This window comes from Phycodurus eques, chromosome 17 (assembly GCF_024500275.1).
Source record: "Phycodurus eques isolate BA_2022a chromosome 17, UOR_Pequ_1.1, whole genome shotgun sequence".
NCBI classification, from domain to species: Eukaryota; Metazoa; Chordata; class Actinopteri; order Syngnathiformes; family Syngnathidae; genus Phycodurus; species Phycodurus eques.
Window position 1 is genome coordinate 6,282,424 of NC_084541.1, and position 19,229 is coordinate 6,301,652.

Below are 19,229 nucleotides of genomic sequence, written 5' to 3' on the forward strand. Positions count from 1 at the left end.
ACCACTGTTGGGGTACTTGTTCAATCCCGGTTATCGACCAGCAGGAGAATGTGGTCAGTGGACTTTGAGCAAGACACCGATACCCCTTAACTTCTAAAGTAGCCCCCTGCTCTGGTGTTCCACTAACTGTGTGCGCTTGTGGTGTTCACTACTGTGATGGGTTAATAGCAAATGTAAACTTTCGTGAACATGCATGTATATCATCACAATAATAATGATGATTCTTATTATAACTGAGGACCAGGCCAACTTGCAGGCAATCTGTGAGTATAGAGCTGCAATCATGGACCCACAATATTTGGTTTTAATGCTCATTGTATTTTACATGGCAGCAGTGGACATGTGTAATGCAGATCTGGCACCACCAATCAGGAAATGTAATGTCAAATTATGTTTTATATATATATATATATATATATATATATATATATATACATATATATACACACACACACAGTATATATATTTTCTGATTTAAAAAAAAAAATCGAACCCAAAGACTACTGTCTATATACTAGTGGCAAACAGTTTCAGCAGTAAGAGAAATATGATAGGTAAGGGAATAAAAAAATAATAACAGAATGACCCCAAAATAATCAAACCAGACAATTAAGTAATTTTGTCATCTCTAAATGTAATGGTATTTTTTTCAGTGACTAACAATTACATAAGCAAGGATGAGGCAATGTTCGCTGTTTCATGTTTTGGATTACTATTGAGGTTGGCAGTGGCTAGTTTCGGGGACTTGGCCTGAAGATTGGAAGATCATGGTTGGAAAAAAAAAACACTGAGATTGGGAGGGGCTGATGAAGAGATTCCCTTATTTCTCCCTCAGCAAAAATGACCATGAGCAATAAACTGAACTGCTGGGGAAAAAAATAGATGTGAAGTACAGCCTTTAATTCAAACAAGCAATTTAATATAATCTATCCATCCATCCATTTTCTGAGCCGCTTCTCCTCACTAGGGTTGCGGGCGTGCTGGAGCCTATCCCGGCTATCATCAGGCAGGAGGCGGGGTACACCCTGAACTGGTTGCCAGCCAATCACCGGGCACATATAAACAAACAACCATCCGCACTCACAGTCATACCTACGGGCCATTTTGAGTTGTCAATTAATCTACCATGCATGTTTTTGGGATGTGGGAGGAAACCGGAGTGCCCGGAGAAAACCCAAACAGGCGGGGCCGGGGATTGAACCCTGTTCCTCAGAACTGTGAGGTAGACGCTCTAAGCAGTCGGCCACCATGCCGCCCAACTTAATGTAATACGATACAAATCTTTCCAAACCGCTCGCATGGGTATTGCAAATCAGCAAAAGATTTCCATCCCACTTGAGAGGAAGCTTCTCCACCTGCGTAACCACATAACATCGAGGTTAATCCACTGGAATCTTGCCATGTTGGCAAATGTGTTTATTTTCTTTAACTTTTTATTATTATTTTTATTATTTTTTGCTATTTATATTTTTAATCTCTGTAATTCCTGATTGGAAGCACACATGACATTCCTGGGTACACTTAAATTCTATAACATAGGTGTCAAACTCAAGGCCAAATCCGACCCGAGAAACCAAATCATGAGCTTAAACTTGCAAACTGGTTCTAAATTTTAAGGAAATTCTAAATTTCTACATGTAAAAACAATAACACTTTGTTAACAATCTGCTTTTAAACATCAACAATAGTTAAACTATTATCCTCGAATTCTGATTTCAAAACTAGTAATCCATCAATCTGTTGTGCATATGTATTAATACGATGAGGTGATTAAATATTTATATGGTTTCACTAGACTCTAAATTGCCCATAGGCATGACTGTGAGTGCGAATGGTTGTCTGTTTCGATGTGCCCTACGATTGGCTGGCAACCAGTTCAGGGTGTACCCCGCCTCCTGCCCGATGACAGCTGGGATAGGCTCCAGCACGCCCGCGACCCTCGTGAGGAGAAGCGGCGCAGAAAATGGATGGATGGATGGATGGATTTCACTGTCATACTGACTCGCTGAGGGAAACTGTAACTACAAAGTGGCCCATGACAAAAAATTGTTTGACACTCCTGTTCTATAATAATGGAATTGTATTCACAGTTTTTCCATTATAACATAAGGTTAGAACTTTTCAAACACTAAATCCAAAGTACAGGTTAAAATACAATCCAGTTAAAAATGGCAAGGCAATACTTTGTTCCAAATGTTCTGTCATGTGTCTGACTCCACTTGCAATTGGATAGAAGAAATTGCATATCCTGGCCAGTAATATCACATTATCTAAAAGCTCATTTGCCCAAGTCTCGAAACAGGAAAAGATAAAAGCTCTTTGCTTCTGAGTAACACATACATATATTAGTTCAGACACCCAATGCGACATCGCTGAATTCATACAATCTTAAAGGCCAGTACCCAAAAAGCAGTCAGTCAATGACTGCTTGTCTACCGACAAGTTCTGTGCATGCAACTGTCTGGGAGCCCCGAGAATGAAATGGCTTCAAACTGCCGACGAGCTCCTGCCTCCTACAGGCATGTTAGCATGCATTAGCATTAGCCACCGGGACGTAACCTCAAAGCCCGCAGTTCATGAGGCTATGTGAGCAAAGTCAGTGTTATGTCCAGTGGATTCTCTTGTGCTGTTACGGAAACTCTGGATTCGATGCACACGAGAGTCAGAGTTACCAGCAGGAGAATGATAGCATGAGACGACTTAGCATCGGTACACGCTGCATGGAAGCCCAGCTTGGAGTGCTCCAACCTGGATACAGGCTTCACTCGTCGTCGGAGCCCACTCCAGAAATTGGGGAGTTTGAGAAGAAAAATCCACCGAATGAAAAAGGAAAACCACTTTTTATCCAAGTGCAGCAAAAATGTCCACTTTTTGAAAGTGTCATGGCTCTGTACGCAATGAATTGCACTGGTGGGTGCACAAATTATTGTTTAAAAGGGGAGAAATCAAATGCAGTCAAACACAAGATTACTGCACACTAAAGGTTTGAATAAAAAGCTTGAAATCTTTACTACTGGTATTGAGGTACTTTTTGCAGGTATAGTATCGAAGTCAGAATTCTAGTATCGTGACACCACTAGTCCAATCTTTTGACAGGTACTGTAGATCTTCAAGTGTAGTAAATAGTTTTCAGTATTTCGTGGATTCAGTAGTAGTGGCAAATATATTCACCTGGCCTAGGTAGGCAATAAGGAATGTAAGGATGCACTGTATGTGGTCCGTTTTCTTACAAGTAACTTTTCTCTCTGACACTTATAGTATACAGTGTATCGAGTTGGATGAATTATAAATGAAAAAAGGAGAGCAATAAAAAAAGGAGAGCAATAAAAACAACGACAGCACTCCAGTACGCCTCTGTTTACCCTCCACCAAACCAGGACCCTGAGGGTCCGCAGCAACAATAGAGGGGTGGTCGAAACTCCTGTGTGTGGTCAGCTAATAAAGCAATTGTCTGGTTCTGAAAAGAGGATTACTTTAATCTTGAAATAGCGGATGTCGTGTGCTCCATAGCATTGGGGTAAGAGGGTCACTGTAAATTGCAAAAGGTCCATTGTGAGGCAAATGACGCCCTCCTCCCGCTCCCTTGTCCCTTCACCCTGTGCTGCCCTGAGCTGACACTATCGCCCACTCCAGGCTACGGTATTCACTAATTTGGAAAGCCAAAATCATTGTAAATAAGTGTCGATAGACAATAACCTGACCCAACAAATAAAAAACCACAGACAAACCCCACGGATTAGTGGCCATTGTGGTGGGTGATGAGTAGTATTATCAGGAATTCGACTTAAACAATAGCCAACTGAGAGAAAAAGTAACAGACCGTAGTCAGAGAAGTGTGTCAAACATATTGTCTTTTCAGGCTACAAAAGTTGAGTTAGCTTCTTCAGCTATCCAAATACACTACAGCCATTAAACTCCACGAATGACGTCAACATGGCAGACAACTTTCGGATTCGTTTTGTTGGATTATTATTTCGGAATAGCACAAGGAATAACGATTTCAGTCTGATTCGGAAGTCAATCATTTGTGTCAATTCCAATAGCAAATGGGATTTTACAGCGCGAGTGTCCGAGCCCTCGTATTTTTCCTTAATATTAAGTGTTTGTGTGCAGCCCTATGGGTGGCACAAGCCAGTGCAAACTGTAGGCCGGTCCCAAGCCCAGATAAATGCAGAGGGTTGGATCAGGAAGGGCATCCATCTTAAAACTTTGCCAAATAAATATGAGCGTTCATCCAAAGAATTCCATACCGGATCGGTCGTGGCCCGGGTTAACAACGACCGCCACCGGCGCTGTCAACCTGCAGGGCGCTGGTGGAAATTCAGCTACCGTGGGTCGAAGTCGAAGAAGAAGAGGTGGAAAGCGGGTTTTTAGTCAGAAAAAGAAGAAGAAAACACAGAGCCTAGAACTGAATGTGGGGACTTTGAATGTTGGGACTATGACAGGAAAATCTCAGGAGTTGGTTGACATGATGATTAGGAGAAAGGTTGATATATTGTGTGTCCATGTGGAAAGGCAGTAAGGATAGAAGTTTAGGGGCAGGGTTTAAATTATTTTACCATGGTGTAGATGGGAAGAGAAATGGAGTCGGGGTTATTTTAAAAGAAGAGTTGGCTAAGAATGTCTTGGAGGTGAAAAGAGTATCAGATCGAGTGATGAGGCTGAAACTTGAAATTGAGGGTGTTATGCATAATGTGATTAGAGGCTATGCCCCACAGGTAGGATGTGACCTAGAGGTGATAGAGAAATTCTGGAAGGAGCTAGACGAAATAGTTCCGAGCATCCCAGACAGAGAGAGAGTCGTGATTGGTGCAAATTGTAATGGACATGTTGGTGAAGGAAATAGGGGTGATGAAGTTGTGACGGGTAAGTACGGCATCCAGGAAAGGAACTTGGAGGGACGGATGGTGGTAGACTTTGCAAAAAGGATGCAAATGGCTTTAGTGAACACTTTTTTCCAGTAGAGGCAGGAACATAGGGTGACCTACAAGAGTGGAGGTAGAAGCACGCAGGTGGATTACATCTTGTACAGACGATGTAATCTGAAGGAGGTTACCGACTATAAGGTAGTGGTAGGGGAGAGTGTGGGTAGACAGCATAGAATGGTGGTGTGTAAGATGAGAGGAAGATTAGGAAGACAAAGGCAGAGCAGAGAACCGTGTGGTGGAAGCTGAGACAGGACGAGTGTTGTGCAGCTTTTCGGGAAGAGGTGAGACAGGCACCCGGTGGACAGGAGGAGCTTCCAGAAGACTGAACCACTGCAGCCAATGTCATCAGAGAGGCAGGCAGGAGAGTACTTGGTGTATCTTCTGGCAGGAAAGGAGAGAAGGAGACTTGGGCGTGGAACCTCACAGTACAGGAAATCATACAAGGAAAAAGGTTAGCTCAGAAGAAGTGGGACACTGAGAGGACTACATTGAGATGCGACACAGGGCAAAGGTAGAGGTGGCAAAGGCCAAACAAGAGGCATATGATGACATGTATTCCAGGTTGGACACTAAAGAAGGAGAAAATTATCTATACAGACTGGCCAGACATAGGGATAGAGATGGGAAGGATGTGCAGCAGGTTAGGGTGATTAAGGACAGAAATGGAAATTAGTCGAAGAAGAAGAAGAGGTGGAAAGCGGGTTCTTCGGCAGAAAGAGAAGAGGAAAGCACAGAGCCTAGAACTGAATGTGGGGACTTTGAATGTTGGGACTATGACAGGAAAATCTCGGGAGTTGGTTGACATGACGATTAGAAGAAAGGTTGATATATTGTGTGTCCAGGAGGCTACCGACTGCAAGGTAGTGGTAAAGTAGGGGAGAGTGTGGCTAGACCGCATAGGATGTGGCTAGACAGCATAGGATGGTGGTGTGTAAAATGACTCTGGTGGTGGGGAGGAAGATTAGGAAGGACAAAAGATTAGCTCGTGACTTTTTGCCGGCATGTTTGCAGATTACTGTTTTCTGTCTGACTTTTCAAAACCAAATGATGGAATAACATCTCCCTTTTTTTGGCACATTTTAAAGGTCAGAGGACAAAGATTTAAAATTTTTTCTTGATAACTCTAGAACCCCTTTACAAACCACATCTGCCATTTCGGAGTGATTATATAGCAGATATACAGCAGTTAAATTGATAATTATGATGCAGAATGCGCCTTTGCTTTTTGCATCCCGCGCCTTCCGGTCTTCGTCTCTTTCCGGCGCTATGACGTCACACAAGCCAAAAATCCTATTCATTCAGCGTTGTGTACCATTGTTCCAAGCTGTTGTTCCCGTCCTTGTATATTTGTTGTCGTATGATTTAACGATCTCACGATGATTTATTGTGTAGCATTTGGTTGTACAAATGTTCAGGCAGCGAAGAGTTTTTTTTTTGTTTTTGGCTTTCCAAGTTAAGAAGGAATACGTGACCAGTAGATAGTAAAAGTCACTCGACCGGGGAAGTAACGTGGTTAGCTATGGGTGCCTAGCAAGCATTCCAAACTCTGTGCCGATCACTTCGAACCGGCGTGTTTTGAGAAAGCTTTGGATACACAGGTGTAGTTAGGCAAAGGCTGAAACCAGCTGCGGTGCCAACTATTTTTCCTACGGCCATCTGGACCTCCACCGCCAGCAAGAGAACAAAATCTCACAGCCGCCACGATGCACCAGCGAAGCGACGCAGTCAAGCGGTGAGCATTTCCTTGTATATACCTACAACTATATTATGGTTACTATGCACTGAGGAGTAGGAAAAAAGACCCACACTGTACTTTTGCCTATATGATAAGCCAACAGACATACGGCAAATACTTTGTGTGCAGCATGTTATAATGCAACTTGAGCGGGGGGCATACAATATATAGGAATACTGCATCCTATGTAAAAGCCTGTGCCGTGTTACTGAAAGATATATGAATATATAATACGTATAGCCGTGCTAAAAAATGTTGGCACTCCTAAGGAGGCCATTATTTCAAGCCATGAGTGTATAAAAAGACATGGTTTTGACATACCGTCACATGGAGCCAGTGGCCACTCTCTTTTTCTATTGTACACCTGCTCCTTGGCTGCTCGTCGTCGTCACTGTCAGGTTCCGACCTCCTGATCGGCTCAAACATGTACGCTTTGATGATGTCAAGTTCAGTTGGGTGCTCCTGTACGTCGAAATCCTCCTCCTCCACATATTCCAACACGTTGCTCGCCATTGCGTATAGAGTGTAGCGCGCTGTTTGGCAATTGCAACATCACTTCTGGTAGCCCTAGCGGTGGATAGAGTAACCACACTCTTGAGCTTCGGGTATGTTCGGGGAGGACTCAATATTCGTCATAAAAACCAAATTTTTAGCTAAACTATGGTTGAAAACTTGCTGGACGTTATATGCATGTACAAACCCAATTCCAATGAAGTTGGGACGTTGTGTTAAACATAAATAAAAACAGAATACAATGAGTCGCTGATGGTGTAGTGGTGCACTCGCCTGACTTTGGTGTGAGTGCGAATGATAGTCCGTGTCTATATGTGCCCTGAGACTGACTGGCGACCAGTTCAGGGTGTAGTCCGCCTTTCGCCCGAAGTCAGCTGGGATAGGCTCCAGCACCCTACGACCCTAACCAGAATAAGCGGTGTTGAAAATGGATGGATGGAGAATACAATGATTTTCAAATCATGTTCAACCTATATTTAATTGAATACACTACAAAGACAAGCTATTTCATATTCAAACTGATAGACTTTATTGTTTTTAGCAAATAATCTTTAACTTTGGAGGGTATTATGATTCAAGTGTTACTGTGTGGCAGCTGTGATAAAAGTGATGAACTAAACCCTCTTAGTCTCATCTCCCTCAGCTCCCCCATTTTTCCACCCTCACTAGCTCCTCTTTGCTGGCTGTGCTTTCCTGGAGCTGCCCTCTGTTATCATTATTAACCTCCAGTAGTCTGAAACCGCATAGCCCATGACTTGGACTTTGATGTGCATGTTGTCATACACAGTAACGTGGAGGTTCATACTGATCTTTACCGCTGTACTACAACCCCAATTCCAATGAAGTTGGGACGTTGTGTTAAACATAAATAAAAACAGAATACAATGATTTGTAAATCATGTACAACCTATATTTAATTGAATACACTACAAAGACAAGATATTTAATGTTCAAACTGATAAAAGTTATTGTTTTTAGCAAATAATCATTAACTTAGAATGTTATGGCTGCAACATGTTCCAAAAAAGCTGGGAGAGGGTCATGTTTACCACTGTGTTACATCACCTTTTCTTTTAACAACATTCAATAAACATTTGGGAACAGAGGACACTAATTGTTGAAGCTTTGTAGGTGGAATTATTTCCCATTCTTGCTTGATGGACAGCTTCAGCTGTTCAACAGTCTGGGGTCTCTGTCGTATTTTACGCTTCATAATGCGCCACACATTTTCAATGGGAGACAGGTCCGGACTGCAGGCAGGCCAGTCTAGTACCCGCACTCTTTTACTACAAAGCCACGCTGTTGTAAAACGTGCAGAATGTGGTTTGGCATTGTCTTGCTGAAATAAGCAGGGGCATCCATGAAAAAGATGTTGCTTGGATGGCAGCATGTTTGAACATGATTTGCAAATCATTGTATTCAGTTTTTATTTATGTCCCAATGTCCCAACTTCATTGGAATTGGGGTTGTACTACATAACATATAAACAATGCAAATATGAATTTTAAGTGACCCCATAACATCTTTGTCATTTGACCTTTAAGGCTATTTTTCCACTTTGTTCTCTACTAAGTTCTCCACGTCTGCTGTTGATTTGTGGGTGAAATAAAAATTATACGGCAAAGTAGTAGCATTGCTGCAGTTACTTTTACCTCATTCATTGACAATACAATTTAAGTACAACATCTGAAGTGTAAGAGGTCAAAAGCCATTTTTGTCACACAAAAACACTGAACTTCATACTCTCTTGGAGTGCAGGCACACTGTGCAGATGCAGTTTAGTGAAGTCAAACTGACACAAGAAGCATGGAACATACCAGCCTCTTTAGCATGTCATCCGTGCGCCCACCTCTTTAGGCATGACCAATCAACCCAACCCAAGCTAATTGTTACATTCATGTAGACTGAGCATGAATCCATTATTCATACCTGGAGAGTAAGGGACAAGGATAATGTAATAGAAAGACGAATGTTGTGTTACCGCCTCGGACACTACATTACTGTAGCAACAGAGGTAACCTAGTACCCCACACTTCAAAATAATGATATAAACAATAAAGGGTTATATCGTACGGTAGACTAGTTTATATCGCACGCCGATATGTATATTGTAAGACTATCCGCAATGTCTGGAAGGTCTGGTAACTTTTTCAGTGGTATACAACACACACACACACACAGACACACACTTGTCATTTCCTGCATGTGTTCAGTTTCACTGTTAGGTCACAGTAGACTAACAATGTCCACTTTTGCTACCTCATCATGATGTCTAAGAGGTCGGCCGTCTATCTGACTTAGCATCTACTGTACGTCTATGTCAGCAACCCACCCCCAAGCCTCCACCCCAAATCAGCTGCCAATGTAGACTAAACTGTGTGAGTTTTCCCTCCTAAGTGTACTCAAATGGCCAGGCCTAAAATCTTCCCACATGCCCAGCTGACTTTTTTTTTGTCGTTTGTGCCAAATCATACTGTACCTTCACTATGAAGAGGGATGAGCTGGCGTCAGTATAGAAGTGAGGAACAATCTTTTCAATTTTCCACACGGTGAACAAACTCCCAAACATATGGATCTTGGAGCAGGAATCCATTGCTCCGGGACTCAAATGAATTAACTCGCTGACCTTTTCTAACTCTTAAAGGTGGGTGGCCATGAAATAGAGAAATTAATCCTATACAAATCCACACAGCTAGGAATCAATAAGCATTTGCACAGCTGTTTGCCTCCACTTATAATATTTCAGTCTGTTGCTCTGGGAAAATGTTGATTCAGCATTCGGAAAAATCAGGACAATTGGCTCTCAGCTTGTACTGCATTCCTTATTATAGAAAGCTTAGTGAAAAGAGAGACATTTTAATACATACATAGGAACATAAATAAAACAATAAATACAATAAAGAGACAGAGAGTGTTTGAATTTATGATAAAAACAACATCCTCACATTGTTTTTATCGTTAAAGGATAGGTACAATCATTTTTTAACTAATCAGTTATTGCATTTCTGTGTACATACTGTATGTAGGCAAACATATCCTAAGAGAAGCTATAGCTGTATTTGTGCATATGATGCATTAGAAACCAGGGAAACGACCTGTAAGGACAGTTATTTAGTGTGTCTGGCACTGCAGCTCAGAGAGATAATGAGGATCACTGGACATAACAGTTGGAGCAAGGGCAATTTATTGTTCTCAGCAGCCCCTGTGACCCTTGTGCTACACTGTCGTTAAAGGGGGAGGAGGTTAAATCTCTTCCTCACACCACCTGTTGTAGAAGCCCCATCACACACACCACCAACACACACACAAACACACACAGGCCCCCAACCCCTGAGTTTCTCCCATCCTTTATAATGTAGAAACACACATATATGCACACGCTGGTCATTAGTCACGTCCACCTTTAGCATTGTCTAATTAATTCATGACTATGCTCTAGAGGGGGCTTTGGCTGGTGGGTCCGGCTCAATCACTGGCAGACAGCCAGATCACACAGGGGGGGTTAAGCCAGAGGCCTGTGGCCTCACTTCAGCCATCTGATCTACCTCTTTTAAACCACTACAGCCACTGGCCCTTATGACCACAAGTCTGCATGGATCTTAAATCCTATTAGTGAAGCATGAAAACACATCATGCAGAAAGATACTTATACACATACAAAGATTGGAAAGTTGATCAAATAAATGAGGTTGTTACTGCTGAGAGAGGTGATGTGCTCATCCTTCCGCCACCTCCGATCTGATATCAATTATATTTTATATCATTTTGCTTTTGCTTTACAGATTATATAAATTGATCCACAAGAAGCTAAGAATTGACCAAAAACAAATACTTTACACCCATGTTAAACTAAAAAAAAATGAAAATCACATAATCATTTGGGCCCGACCGATATGGATTTTTTTTAGGCTGATGCCGATTCCAATATTTGGCAGAATAAAATTCTGCTAACCAATTAATCAGCCGATTAATTAAAAAATAGACATAATAATGAGATACAAGAAAGTAGAAGAGTCACAATCGAATATTATTATAACTCCTTTATCACAGAATTTGAAGAAAATATGCGAGAGTATTGCCTCTTTGTATGTGTTTATACAGCATTTGTGTACCAATATTCATTATTTTGAGAGATATAAGTGCCACAAGCTCAATGTTAATTTTGGTTAGTCCGTTAATGGTGTTCTTCATTCATTGTGAGTTAGCTTTGAGCTCGCAATTTTTGTGACCAAAAACGAAGAAACAAAATCTTTGATGTATTTGAACATTTAATAGCATTAATATCATACTTTGCCGATACGATCAATGACGTCATTGATTGGCTCCGCAAAAGAAATTTCCTCCGCGTTGCCGCGTGCACAGTATATTTGAATCCAAAAGCTAGTTTATTTTTAGCCTTGTCGCATGTCTTTTGACGTAGTATTGGAAATACCTGACGGACAATAAAGTTATAAAAACATGTCGGCGGTGTGGAACAGACAACACGTTTGAGACAGACAACACCGAATGCCCGGATCAAACTAAAAGACAAATTTGGACTTTCACGACTGCACTATGTCAGACTACTGCAATAAAATCTTGTATTCCGATACCACCGCATCCCGTTTTTTACGATCATTGGCGACCGGATATACGCGTTACCCTGGCGACGACAACAAGAGTGGATCACACCGAGTATATTATTATTGCTTGAGGTATGTCCACATACTTTTAATATGATACAGCTCGCAAGCAGGCAACAAAACGTTATGTAGCCTAGCAAGGTAGTGCTAGCACTAACGGTTGTAAGCGAACATGCTGCTGTTCTGTCAAATCATGCTCTAAGGTTTCAGTGTGGCTGAAGTAATTGAATTAAAAATAAAGTAATTTAATTACAGTAAGTTAGCACCCATTATTTATGTCATGTTTTTAATGTTGGTTTGACCTGACTGATTAGAATACACGATCTGACTAGAGCAGTGATTTCCAACCTTTATGGAGCCAAGGAACATATTTCACAATTGCAAAATCTCAGGACACACCAACAAACAAAAATGTAACAAAAAGTGGATACATTAATTACTGTATTTACTTCCTGTCATCTAATAGAAGACCATGCATTCACTGGCATAAATAGAGGAACACATTTTTTTGAGCAATTAAGTACACAAGTATATACAGTAAATGCACAGGTAATTTAAATAGACATTCCTCCATCTTGTGATCGGATCGGTGATCGGTTATGTTTTTTTTAAACTCGCTGATCGGTGATCGGCCCCAAAAATCCTGATCGTGTAAAGCCAAATTATAATGGATATTTATTGAGAATCAGAGGCGATCAGTCGAACTGAACAAGGTTTCTAGAGGGGAGTGAGAAAAGAAGACAACAAAAGACAAAGCACTAACTGTAAACAAGATGAGAAATGTAAATCATTATATAGAACAATGACACATTAGATATGAGTGGTTTAAGGGGCAGTAGTGCTACACCCTGTGAGGGAAGGACAGAACAAGATAAGAAGGGATAGGGACAGGAGAGGAAGCATGCAGGACAAGGATCGTGAACAACTGAAGTGTGGTGGGAGTGGCTATGTAAATAGGAAATTTCTATCAGACCAGAATGTGAGTGAGGGGATACCCAAGCAATTTGCATATTGAGTTATTTGTCGCAATGAGTGAGTGGACGTGCGGGCCTATGGGGGGCACAAGCCAGTGCAAACTGTAGGCCTGTCCCAAGCCCGGATAAATGCAAAGGTTGCGTCAGGAAGAGCATCCGTCTTAAAACTTTGCCAAACAAATATGAGCGTTCATTCAAAGAATTGCATACCGGATCGGTCATGGCCCAGGTTAACAACGTCCACCACCGGCGCCGTCAACCTGCAGGGCGCCATTGGAAATTCAGCTACAGTGGGTCGGAGTCGAAGAAGAAGAAGAAGAGGTGGAAAGCGGATTCTTCGGCAGAAAGAGAAGAGGAAAGCACAGAGCCTTGAACTGAATGTGGGGACTTTGAATGTTGTGACTATGACAGGAAAATCTCGGGGGTTGGTTGACATGATGATTAGGAGAAAGGTTGATATATTGTGTGTCCAGGAGACCAGGTGGAAAGGCAGTAAGGCTAGAAGTTTAGGGGCAGGGTTTAAATTATTTTACCATGGTGTAGATGGGAAGAGAAATGGAGTCGAGTTTATTATAAAAGAAGAGTTGGCTAAGAATATCTTGGAGGTGAAAAGAGTATCAGATCGAGTGATGAGGCTGAAACTTGAAATTGAGGGTGTTATGTTTATACATAACATTAGTGATTAGTGTCCCACAGGTAGGATGTGACCTAAAGGTGAAAGAGGAATTCTGGAAGGAGCTAGACGAAGTAGTTCCGAGCATACCAGACAGAGAGAGAGTCGTGATTGGTGCAGATTGTAATGGACATGTTGGTGAAGGAAATAGGGGTGATGAAGAAGTGATGGGTAAGTACGGCATCCAGGAAAGGAACTTGGAGGAACAGATGGTGGTAGACTTTGCAAAAAGGATGCAAATGGCTGTCTTGAACACTTTTTTCCAGAAGAGGCAGGAAGATAGGATGACCTACAAGAGCGTAGAAGCACGCAGGTGGATTACATCTTGTGCAGACGATGTAATCTGAAGGAGGTTACCGACTGTAAGGTTGTGGTAGAGGAGAGTGTGGCTAGACAGCATACTATGGTGGTGTGTAAGATGACTCTGGTGGTGGGGAGGAAGATTAGGAAGACAAAGGCAGAGCAGAGAACCATGTGGTGGAAGCTGACAAGTGTTGTGCAGCTTTTCGGGAAGAGGTGAGATAGCTTTCGGTGGACAGGAGGAGCTTCCAGAAGACTGGACCACTGCAGCCAAGGTGATCGGAGAGGCAGGCAGGAGAGTACTTGGTTTATCTTCTGGCAGGAAAGGAGAGAAGGAGACTTGGTGGTGGAACCTCACAGTACAGGAAATCATACAAGGAAAAAGGTTAGCTAAGAAGAAGTGGGACATGAGAGGACCGAGGAGAGCGAAAGGAATACATTGAGGTGCGACACAGGGCAAAGGTAGAGGTGGCAAAGGCATATGATCACATGTATGCCAGGTTGGACACTAAAGAAGGAGAAAAGGATCTATACAAGCTGGCCAAACAGAGGGATAGCGATGGGAACGATGTGCAGCAGGTTAGGGTGATTAAGGATAGAGATGGAAATATGTTGACTGGTGCCAGCAGTTTGCTCGCGAGATGGAAAGAATACTTCGAGGAGTTGATTAATGAGGAAAATGAGGGAGAAGGGAGAGTAGAAGAGGCAAGTGTGGTGGACCAGGAAGTGGCAATGATTAGTACGGGAGGAACTTAGAAAGGCATTAAAGAGGATGAAAAATGGAAAAGCAGTTGGTCCTGATGACATTCCTGTGGAGGTATGGAAGCATCTAGGAGAGGTGGCTGTGGAGTTTTTGACCAGCTTGTTCAATAGAATTCTAGCATGGGAGAAGATGCCTGAGGAATGGAGGAAAAGTGTGCTGGTGCCCATTTTTAAGAACAAGGGTGATGTGCAGAGCTGTGGGAACTATAGAGGAATAAAGTTGATGAGCCACACAATGAAGATATGGGAAAGAGTAGTGGAGGTTAGACCCAGGACAGAAGTGAGTATTTGCGATTAACAGTATGGCTTCATGTCTAGAAAGAGTACCACAGATGCATTATTTGCATTGAGGATGTTGATGGATCGAGACAGAGAAGGTCAGAAGGAGCTACATTGTGTCTTTGTAGATCTAGAGAAAGCCTATGACAGAGTACCCAGAGAGGAACTGTGGTACTGCATGCGGACGTCTGGAGTGGCAGAGAAGTATGTTAGAATAATACAGGATGTGTACGAGCGCAGCAGAACAGCGGTGAGGTGTGCTGTAGGTGTAACAGACGAATTTAAGGTGGAGGTGGCACTGCATCAGGGATCAGCCCTGAGCCCCTTCCTGTTTGCAGTGGTGATGGATAGGCTGACAGATGAGGTTAGACTGGAATCTCCGTGGACCATGATGTTTGCAGATGACATTGTGATCTGCAGTGAAAGCAGGGAGCAGGTGGAGGAACAGTTATAACGATGGAGGCATGCATTGGAAAGCAGAGGAATGAAGATTAGTAAAGCAGAATATATGTACATGAGTTAGAGGGGTGGTGGGGGAAGAGTGAAGCTACAGGGACTTTAAATACTTGGGGTCAACCGTCCTGAGCAATGGTGAGTGTGGTCAGGAAGTGAAGAAACGGCTCCAAGCAGGTTGGAACGGGGAGAGGAAGGTGTCAGGTGTGTTATGTGACAGAAGAGTCTCTGCTAGGATGAAGGGCAAAGTTTATAAAACAGTGGTGAGGCCAGCTATGATGTACGGATTAGAGACAGTGGCACTGAAGAGACAACAGGAGGCAGAGCTGGAGGTGGCGGAAATGAAGATGTTGAGGTTCGCTCTCGGAGTGACCAGGTTGGATAAAATTAGAAATGAGCTCATCAGAGGGACAGCCAAGCTTCGATGTTTTGGAGACAAAGTTAGAGAGAGCAGACTTCGATGGTTTGGACACGTCCAGAGGAGAAATAGTGAGGAAGACCAAAGAGAAGGTTGATGGATGTCGTGAGGGAAGACATGTTGGTGTTCGAGAGGAGGATGCAGGAGATAGGCTTACATGAAAAAGGATGCCGTGCTGTGGCGACCCCTAAAGGGACAAGCCGAAAGGAAAAGAAAGTGAGTGGCCTTGCGGACACCTGCAAGTGAATTGACACCATTTTGCATGCACAATGACTGACAAAATTGTCTTGCAATCGCTGTGCCTGCACTGCGGAGGCTGAGGACCCCACCCATTCAATCGAAAGGCGGGACCCGGCCCAGGAGTCTACCCGAGAGCAGCCTGGTGGGCGGGACATGTCCCACACCGAGGGACCCAGGGAGGCCCATCGGCCCCATCGAGGCGCCACGACAACCGGCCACAGGACCCAATGCCAATCCCCCCAGCCAAACCCACCCAAGTCGCCCCCCGCCCCCAACCCGCAGGGCCCACAATGCGATCAGTCCCCGCCCAGGCCGAGGGTAAGATGGTGTCCCATATTTGTTGGAAAGGAGGGCGGATAGGGGTGCCCGACAAGGGACCGATAAAGGGGGGGAGCACCCACGCCAAGCATCCCTCCAGCCCGGGGGCCCGCCCTCAGGAGCACCGCCATGAAGCCAGTGAAAAACCATCTCCCCCACCATTACTATGAATGCCAGGTCCCCGACTGGCCGCATAGCCCATGATTTGGACTTTGATGTGCATATGACTGCCAGGTCCCCGACTGGCAGTCATTGAAAAAATCCCACAGCAGGCCCCACAGCCCGCAGGGAACCACCCAGCCCCACCACCCAGCCCCACCACGAGAAGAAGGAGGAGGCGATTTTTGCAGACGTTAGACCAATTTTTGATCTCAACAGTTGGATCGAAACACCCCCTAGTGTGAATGTGTTTAAAATATATTTAAAAGGGGTAATATCGGCCGATAAATTCGGCAGGCCAATTAATTGGTCGGGCCGCAGTAATCATTCACTAAGTAAAGACAGAAAAATGCTTGTCTGGAAAAAAAATGGGACTGTGCAAGTACGTGTACATTCAAATCAACAATGTTGAACATGGGACCTCTGTAGCATGTGTGCCTTCTTCAGCAAAGTTTATATTGACTGTGACCTGACGAGAGACTGCCTTTTTTTTTTTTTTTTTTTTTTTTTAAACCATACAGCATAAATGGATGTCACCATTAGTAAACAGAAGCTGACAGTAGCTACGTGATCTTGCAAGTAGTACAGAGGTACAGATCAGTATGAACATCCACGTTACTGTATATGACAGCATGCACATCAAAGTCCAAATCATGGGCTATGCGGTTCCAGACTACTGTAGGTTAATAATGATGACAGAGGGCAGCTCCAGGAAAGCACAACCAGCAAAGAGGAGCTAGTGAGGGGGTGGGAAATGAGGGAGCTGAGGGAGATGAGGTTAAGAGGGTTGACTTTGTCACTTTTATCACAGCTGCCACACAGTAATCACACAGTAACACTTGAATCATAATACCCTCCAAATACTGAAGTCCCCGTAATCCAGGGATTCACAAACATTTTGCGGAGACACCCTTTCTGGATATGAAACTTTCGGATCATTTCGAAATCTTTTTTCTACTCGCACTTGTGGGTTTTCCAATAAAATACTATCACAAAGTGAGTTTGTATGTGTGTAGCAAAGAGAAAAATGAGGAGGCTCCAAGTGCTGATAGCGCAGCTCAGATGCCTCATTCACACTGGCGTCTGGGATTACTATGTTGAGAAAGTTGGCCCATAGTTCTAAAGGCATTCACACCAAGCCAGAGGAAGACAGGCGTTTCATCATATCTTCAACTGTTCACCCAAATTCCACACGGAAACTCCTGTCTTACAACTTGCTGGCTTGACCTCTACGTAACCTTAACAGTGCGGGCTAAGGTTCCCCCCCCCCCCCCCCCCCCCCCCCCAGGAGCAAAGAAGTCAACTTTATTGAAAAAGAATTCCACCCCACTCTCGTCACCTATGAAAAAGTCAATCTTACCCTCCCATTTTGGAGTGAATATTCATGAGCCATAAAGCCCGCAGTAGAGCTGTATAACAGGCATAATAAAAATGTCAGAGCTATAAAACACTAAGAAAAAATGCTAGGAGCTTTGGCTACTCTCTCTGAATGTCAAACACCCACCCTTGACTGTGTGGTTCAGAGCTCAATTGGGATTGACTTTTATGTAACAAGACCTGTCCCCTGCTTTACAAAAACTGTAAGGAAAAAAGCTAAGTTTGGAGAAACTTCAGAGATGCCAACCCCTAGCATCGTCTCTCAGTAACATTCTGGATATTTTGTCAGGAACATTTTGATTTTGTCAAAACATTTGTCGATTAATTTGATAATCGATTAGTTGCCAATTAATCGAATAATTGCTGCACCTCTACTATATATGTGACCCTCCAGGACGAAATCGATCAGAAGTCAAACGGCCGTGTTTTGAGCTAGAGCCCGTAAATTGATGGATACTTTGTGGAAAAAAAAAAAAAGAAAAATCGATTTTCAGATGTAATTGAAATACCAGAAAAATAAGTAAAGATCAATTCCAAGTTGGAATTGTTGTTCTTACCTCAATCCCTTGAAGAAAAAAAATGCTTTTATTGAGAGGGTTCAGCGAAATCTCCATGAGAAAGTGAGACGATGACAAGAAATCAACAACACGAATTGGCTGCTGCTGTGCGTAAAACAAGGAAAACCACATCATGCCAGGTATCAGCAGAAAGCTTGGGCTTCTCTGCAGCTGCAGATTAAATTTAAATGTATGTCATTACACGTGTGAACCAACAAGAGACCATAATACAGTCCCTCGTGGTGTAATTAAAACATCCTTTTTGCGAGGCTAACACGGAAACGCCACTTCCGCTCTTTAAACGGACATACCTTCATCATGTTACCCCATTACCACAATCTTTACATCATTGGAAAGCATTTTTGACGCCTTTTGAGAAAATTTACGTAGCCCAAAATACACGCACACATCACAGCTCAGCTTAGTCGGATATTGAAATGGAGGAATTCGATGAAACAGCGTTGCTAGGACTGATGCCAGGCAAATTTCATTGAAAAAAATTACCTGATGGAAGCCTTGATAAGTGTGGTTTTGTACAAACTGAACTGCTCGCCGATGGTGCTGGTCGCAACGAACAAAGCTGGGAGGGGAAAAGTCAGCACATTCCATGTTTGTGGACGGCAGGAAAAGAAAACAAGGATTCCTGCACATTGTGCTGCAATTGGTTGCACACGACGCCATACAATCACAACGAGGAAACCTTTTTTTTTTCCAAAGTACTCCACATCCATTACATTTCATACATAGCCCCACCTACTGCCTGGAGTAGGCACGACCCTTAGCCATGTCCTTACTACTGCGCTCTGGTGTCTCAAGTTTGTTCGAATCTGCAAAGCTTGTCGCAGCAAGCACAAAAAAAACAAAAAAGTGATTAATACAAGCGCACCTTGACAAATACCGGTAAGAACACTGTAAGAGAGT

At 43.1% G+C, this 19,229-nt stretch overlaps 1 protein-coding gene across 6 annotated transcripts in view; it reads right to left on the minus strand.

The window, feature by feature from the left end:
- The window catches only part of robo3 (roundabout, axon guidance receptor, homolog 3 (Drosophila)), a 231,698-nt gene that overhangs the window by 104,157 nt on the left and 108,312 nt on the right, over positions 1-19,229 (minus strand). Inside the window, exon 1 of one of the 6 annotated variants that reach the window (XM_061702477.1) lies at positions 18,813-18,865. The exons of the other annotated variants lie outside the window; for them this stretch is intronic. The gene's annotated coding sequence lies outside the window, so the exon portion shown is untranslated. Of the gene's footprint in view, positions 1-18,812; positions 18,866-19,229 lie in introns of those variants that run through there. 6 annotated transcript variants of the gene reach the window in all.